Source organism: Pteropus alecto, unplaced genomic scaffold, assembly GCF_000325575.1.
Source record: "Pteropus alecto unplaced genomic scaffold, ASM32557v1 scaffold86, whole genome shotgun sequence".
In the NCBI taxonomy this organism is placed as follows: Eukaryota; Metazoa; Chordata; class Mammalia; order Chiroptera; family Pteropodidae; genus Pteropus; species Pteropus alecto.
The window spans coordinates 28,392,218-28,399,655 of record NW_006442109.1 but is presented as its reverse complement, the minus strand read 5'-3'; the positions used below and the strand labels follow the sequence as shown (position 1 = coordinate 28,399,655).

General features: G+C 36.6%; 1 pseudogene; it reads right to left on the bottom strand.

Moving 5' to 3' along the window:
- Nucleotides 1-1,169: 1,169 nt before the first annotated feature.
- On the bottom strand, nucleotides 1,170-1,288 carry LOC112469668 (annotated as a pseudogene).
- Nucleotides 1,289-7,438: the final 6,150 nt, after the last annotated feature.

Genomic DNA, 7,438 nt, shown 5'->3' with positions numbered 1-7,438 from the left:
TAAAAACCAATATGAAGTGTATTGAATAATGGTATCATTTTGTATTATGCTCTACAGAATTATAATAAAAGTACTTTATCTACAAAATAATAATATAACTATATTTATAAAATCATTTCTTAATCAAGAAAATGTTTAATAATTTATTAAAGTGGACATCTGCATAATTTTTAAAATAATTCACCTAACTGTCTAAAGTATAAAATTTAATGTTTTTTTAATATATCCACAGAAATTTGCAACCATCTCCACAGTTAATTTTAGAAAATATTCATCACCCCCAAAAAGGAACTCTGTATGCATTAGCAGTCATTCTCTATTTCTCCCCAAACTCCTTCCTCAGACCTAAGCAAACACTAATCTGAGTCTCTATACATTTGCTCCTTCTGGACATTTCATATAAATGGAATTATACAATATATGTATGGTCTTTTGTGACTGGCTTCTTTCATTTGGCATAATATTTTCAAATTCATCCATGTTATCACAATTTCTTTTTATTGCTAAATAATTTTCCATTGTATGGAATTTTTTTACTTATCATTCAAATTGATGGATATCTGGTTTGTTTTCATTTTTTGGTTATTATGAATAATGCTGCTATAATGTTTATAGCAGCATTATTCATATAAGTTTTTATGTGGATATATGTTTTCATTTCTCTTAGCTATAGACCTAAGTAACTCTGTTTAACCTCCTGAGGAACTACTAGGCTATTTTTAAGTAGCAGTGTATGTGGGTTCCAATTTCTCCACATTTTAGACCACACTTGTTATTATCTGTCTTTTTGATCATAGTCAATCTAATAGATGTGAATTAGTATTTCATTGTGGTTTTGATTTGCATTTCCCTGATGGGTGGTGGCCATTTGCAAAGCTTTTTTGGAGAAATGTCTATTCAGATCCTTTGCTCATTGTTCTAGTTGGATTTTTTTTATCATTTTATTATTGTGTTGTAAGAGCCCCTTATATATGCTAGATACAAGCCCCTTAGCAGACATCTGATATGTAAATGTATTATCCCATTCTGTGGGTTATCTTTTTACTTTTCTGTGGTGTTTTTTGAAACTCAAAAGTTTTTATTTTTTTTTAGGCAGGGCAACTCTTGGTTGAGCTCACAGATTGCAAAGAATTTGTCAGCTTACAATCCCTTATTATTTTTATTTTTTATGCCTACAGCAACTGGTCTTCCTAGGTGGTCTCCCATCCAAGTACTAACCAGGCCCAACCCTGCTTAGCTTCCAAGATCAGACAAGATTGGGCTTGTTCAGGGTGGCATGGCTATAGAAAAGTTTTTAATTTTAATAAAGTTTAATTTATCTACTTTTTTGTCACTTGTATTTTGCCCACCTCAAGGTCACAAAGACTTATGCCTATATTTTCTTCTTATATTTCTTCTAAGAGATATATGGTATATATGGTATGAAGTAGGAGTCCAACTTCACTCCTTTGCAATTGGGTATCCACTTGTGCCAGCACCATTTGTGGAAAAGACTACTCTTTCTTCCATTTTGTTGAAAATTGGTTGATTGTAACTCTAAAGGTTTATATCTGGACACTTACTTCTATTCTATTGCTCTATGACTCTATGACTATCTTTAAGCTGGTATCGAACTGTCTTGATTACTATGAATTCGTAGTAAGTTTTGAAATTGGGAAATGTGGGTTCTTTTTCAAATTGTTTCGGCAACTCTGGGTCCCTGGAATTTCCATATGAATCTTAAATTCATCTTGTCAATTTCTACAAAAAATTTGGCTGGGATTTTAATACGGATTACATTGAATCTGTAGATCAATTTGAGGAGCATTGGCATCTTAACCATATCAAGTCTTCTGATCCATGAAGACTAACAATATCAAAAACTGGCAAGGCATGGAGAAATTGGAACTCTCATTCGCCGCTGGTGGGCGTGTGAAATGGTATAACCACTTTGGAAAACTGATTGGCAGGTTTTTTTTTTTAATACAGTTAATATACATAACATAACAGTAATTTATCCAAGAGAAATGAAATATATATCCACAGAAAGATTTATACATGAATGTTCACAGCAGTTTTATTCACAATAACTGACAATCGGAAATAATCTAAATATCCATTGATAAGAGAATGGCTAAATAAATTATGGTATATCTAATACAATTGAAGTTAATAATTTAAAATAACAAATTACTGATACATTACATGCATGAATTTTGAAAATATTATACCGAGTGAAAAAAGCCAGACACAGAAGAATACATACTGGATGATTTTATTTACATAAAATTCTAGAACAGACAAAACTGAGTTACAGCAGATCAGTAGTTTCTGGGCAACAAAGAGTGTGGGAGGGTTGACTGTAAGGAAGCATGAGGCAACTTTCTGAGGTGATGGAAATGCTCTGTCCTCGTTAGAGTGATAGCGATATGGGTGTATACCTTTGGAAAGTTGCTTTTATTGTACTTGATGTGCACTAAAATTAATATACTTAAAATGGGTACATGTTATTATATGTAAATCATACCTCAACAAAGGTGATTAAAAAATATGTCCATTCTCCAGAGTTGGCTATTACAAGTGCTTCAGCTGCCTCTATATCTTATCTGTATCACTTGCTTCATTAATTTATCATAATAGACATTAAAAATGGGTTTTCCTTGGTGAAAATAAAGTCTTATTAATCAATAAATAAATATCTCTCTCAGTATTGTTATGAGGATCAAATGTGATAACATATATGCAAGTACAGCTTTGATGGGTTTTACAAATTAGTCATGACTTATAAGGCAGAGATCTCCCAGGCTTCCAGCTTTTCCAGACTCCCCACAATCCTGACCTAACTGCCTGAGAGGTCCTTCTGGTTGCCCCCTGCTTGGATCTTGGCTTGTTTATCTCATCTCCAGCCCTCACCTTCTGAAGGACTCAGGTCTACTGGCGCATGGTGGGAGAACCACTGGGATCTGCCTTGCCTCTGAGAGCCTGGAGGGGATCAGGTTTGACCTTTGCCTCTTTGCCCTTACTCTGGCCCCAGGATGCTTTCTGCTCTTACTGGCCTGGGAGTGTTTGTAAGCTGTCCTGACTGCACCGAAGTCACTCAGACTCTGTTATAGACTGAATGTTTGTGTACACCCAAAATTCATGTGTCGAAGCCTTAACCCTCCATGGACGTGGTAGGATTTGTGTCTTTATAAGAAGAGGAAGAAATCAGACTTCTCTCTTTCTCTCCACCATGTAAGGATACAAGAAGATGACTGTCTGCAAACCAGGAAGAAGACCCTCACCAAGAACTCAACCATGCTGGCACCCTGAATTTAGACCTACCAGCCTCCAGAACTGTGAGAAATGTCTGTTAGTTAAGCCACACAGTCAACTATCATTTGTTGTAGCAGTCTGAACAGACTAAGGCAGACCTCATCCTGGCAAATCGGAAGTAAATTGTTGCCCCTTCCTCTCAAGTCTCTCAAAATACCTTATGCCTCCTAAATTTTCAAAAATTCCTTCTGAATATTCCAAAGCCATATCATTTGTGTCCATATCCAAAATCAAGGAAGCTTGCCTGTCCTCTTCAGGACCCTGTTGCTTTTAAGTGACCTCTCGCCCAAATCCAAGGGATCCTCTGACCTTGCCCTGGTGCCACCAGGGCCTCACATTGTCTCTAGAGCTGAACCTGAATAACACCCTTTTTTCTCCTTTAAGCTTTGAGCACAGAAACCTAGGACTTTCAGGATTCAGCCACTGAGGCATGACCCCCTGCTTAGGCCATATTGGCTGGCTCCGGCCTGGGTTCTCCAGGCGTTAGAAGACATCCTCCCACAGTGTCTGGCTTGCACAAGGCCCGAGCCACTGGGGAATTACACTCTGGTGTCTCTCCTCAGGTATAAATAAAACAGTGTCCTGAATAATTGTACATCTTGTCCTTGGCTTTTTTCTCTCTGACTCTGCAAGCTACCTTGATTAGCGGTTGGAAGTGGTTGGGATTTACTGTTCTTTTTCACTGAAAGAGCAAGACTAAAGGCCCCTCCTACATCACCTCCTGTGAGTTGCTATGTGTAAGCGTGGGCTGCTCCCTGCAGCCTCACCTCACAAGATGTGGGATTTGTAGACCAGAGCCAGGGAAAACTAAAACTGCTCATACCCCAGAGGTAAACACAGTTAAAAGTGGTCACTGTCCCTCCAGAGCTTTTTTTAGGCACATGAAAATATGTGAGCTTGTTTTTATGTGTGTGTTGGGGTAGTAATTAAAAAAAAAAGTCTGAGATCATATTCTTTAAACTCAATAAGTATTTGTTCACTACCTACTATATGCTAGGCATATAATTCATTGAACTATAATTCTGCAACTTGCTGTTTTTGCTTAAAAGCATAAAATCTTTCCATGTCATTACATAATAATCTGTCATTTTTTTATCATTGTAAAACAATGTATTTATCACTTTAATGTATTTTATGCTCTGATAAATGTGGAATTTATTGAAGACCCTTAGCTACTTCTACAACCATCATTCAGTGGGATGCAATGAACAGATATCCTAAGATTAGGGAATCAGGCAATAGCATTGGTTACAGACGTAAGTCATAGGATCTTTCACTCTAATGGGTTAAAATTTTTCAGTTTTGCTTTCTACTGTGGATCTGTAAAGAGAATTGGTCGGTTGGGTACAACTACTTATGATCTATGTGTTTGTGATAGCTGATACTGAAAGGAGTTTGTTGGGGTTGGAGGACAGCACGTGGAGGGGGAGGTAGGGCTGGGACATTGGAGGCCATGTAAATAGTCATGGAAGTAATTGTGGCGTTTTAAGCAGGAGAAAGATTGGAATTTTTTTTGTTTCATTTTATTTTATTTTCCAGTTTTGAGATATAATCGACATATAACATTATATTCATTTTTAGATGTATAACAATGATTTGATATGTGTATATATTGCAGAATGATCACCATAATAAGTTTAGTTAATATTCATCACCTCACATAGTTATAATTTTTTTTCTTGTGCTGAGAACTTCTAAAGTCTATTCTCTTAGCAACTTTCAAATATACAATATAATGCTGTTAACTATAATCAACATGCTGTACATTATGTCCCTAGAACTTATTCATCTTATAAGTGGAAGTTTATACCTTTCAGGCAACTTTACCCATTTTCCCCATCCCCAAACACACACCTCTGCAATCACCAATCTGTTCTCTATTTCTAATGAGGTTTTTTTTTTTTTTAGATTCTACATGTGAGATCATACAGTATTTGTCTTTCTTTGACTTATTTCACTTAGCATAATGCCCTCAAGGTCCACCCATGTTGTTGCAAATGGCAGGATTTTCTTCCTTTTATGGCTGAATAATATTCCATTGTATACATATATCACATTTTCTTTAAGATTTAGCTGTTAATGGACACATGTTTTCATGTCTTGGTAGTTATAAATAATGGTGCAATGAACAAGGGGATATAGGTATCTCTTTCATTTCCTTTGAATATATACCCAGAAGTGTTTATTGATTATTGTTTTCCATAGTGGCTGCACCAATTTACATTTCCACCAGCAGTGCACAGCGTTCCCTTTCTCTCCACACCCTCACCAAAACTTATTATTTCCTGTTTCGTTTTGTTTTTTTAAATGACAACTGTTCTGACCCTTGTTGCTGATATCTTATTGTGGTTTTCATTTGAATTTCCCTGATGTAAGTGATGTTGAGCATTTTTCCATGTGCCTGTTAGACATTTGTATGTCTTCTTTGGGAAAATACCTACTCAGTTCCTCTGCCCATTTTTTAATTGAATTGTTTGGGGTTTTGTTTTGTTTTATTTTTTGCTATTGAGTTATATGAGTTCCTTATACATTTTGGATATTAACTCTTTATCAGAATGTGATTTACAAATATTTTCTCCCATTTCATAGGTTGAATTTTTATTTTTTCATGGTATCCTTTGCTACGCAGAAGCTTTTTAGTTTGACATAGTCCCGCTTGTTTATTTTTGCTTTTCTTGCATTTGTTTTTGGTGTCAAATCAAAAAAATCATTGCCAAGACCAATGTCAAGGTGTTTACCGCCTATATTTTCTTCTAGGAGTTTTATGGTTTCAGGTCTTATATTCAAGTCTTTAATTTTGAGTTCATTTTTATATATGGTGTACGATTGTGGTCCAGTTTCATTTTTTTGCATGTGGTCATTCAATTCTCTCAGTGCCACGTAGTAAAGAGACTGTCTTTTCCCCATTGTCTGTTCTTGACTTCTTTGTTGTAAATTAACTGACCATATATATGCATGACTTTATTTCTGGTCTCTCTATTCTATTTCATTGACCTATATGTCTGTTTTTATGCCAATACCATACTGTTTCAACTCCTACAGCTTTGTAATACAATTTGAAACCAGGAAGTGTATGCCTCTAGCATTATACTTTTTTCTCAAGATTACTTTGGGTATTTGGGGTCTTTCGTAGTTCTATGCAAATTTTAAGATTATTTGTTCTATTTCTGTGAAAAATACCATTGAGATTTTGGTAAAAATTACATTGAATCTGTAGATGGCTTTGAAATCTGTCTTTATTTTTGATAGTGGCATGTACCCCAAAGCATGGCAGCAACACAACTCCATAGGTCCTTTGGTTCCTTAATTTTAGACTTTCGGATTGCCTCCATATATTTTCCTATTACAAATAACACTGTAATGAATACCTTTGTCATTCACCCTTGTGCACATTTGTGGATATTTCTGATAGACTCCTTTGAGGAAAATTGCTTAATTAAAAGAAATGTGCTGAATATTCCTAATTGTTGTACCCAGGTATCTGGATTATGCCCAGTTATTCTCTTAATTCTAGTGTATGAGAGGACTCTACTCTCTGTAGTCTGTAAGTAATTTTGTCAATCTGGTAGGTGAAAATGGGCAATAACCTTTTCAATAAAAATCAACCTCAGCTGTTGATATTGAGTGAGCAGCTCATGACCTTCAGCACAGGGCACTTGTAGACTATAAATTAAGAGAGGTCAAACTCTGGCCGCACCCGTGGGTAAGCTTCAGAACTGACTAATGCTTACCCCAGTTAGTCATGTGCTTTTTCAAACACAAAGTCTCCTTTCTTCCCCACTGCCACCCTCTGAGGTAAATGTCATTATGTTTTTTATAGATGAGGAAACAGGTCCAGAGAAGCTGACTCCTCCAAATCACAGAGTTAACAAGTAACAGAGCCAGGAAGGAAGGGATGTCCCAGGGTGAAGGGAAGAGTAGCAAGGGTAAGGCCATTATTAACCCTGGGGCTTGGGTGGGACCAGGCCTGGGACTCAAGGCCAGAGCCAGACCCTTGGTGGTGGAGGTGGGGGCTGGGAATAATGCTAAATTTCTTCCCATGGGCTGCGGTGTATGGGATCTGTTCTGCTTGCACTTGTACCGGCTGGGCATGAGGTGACAGTTGAAAATATGGAGAAAGGAATGCCCTGGATCTAGAAAGGAC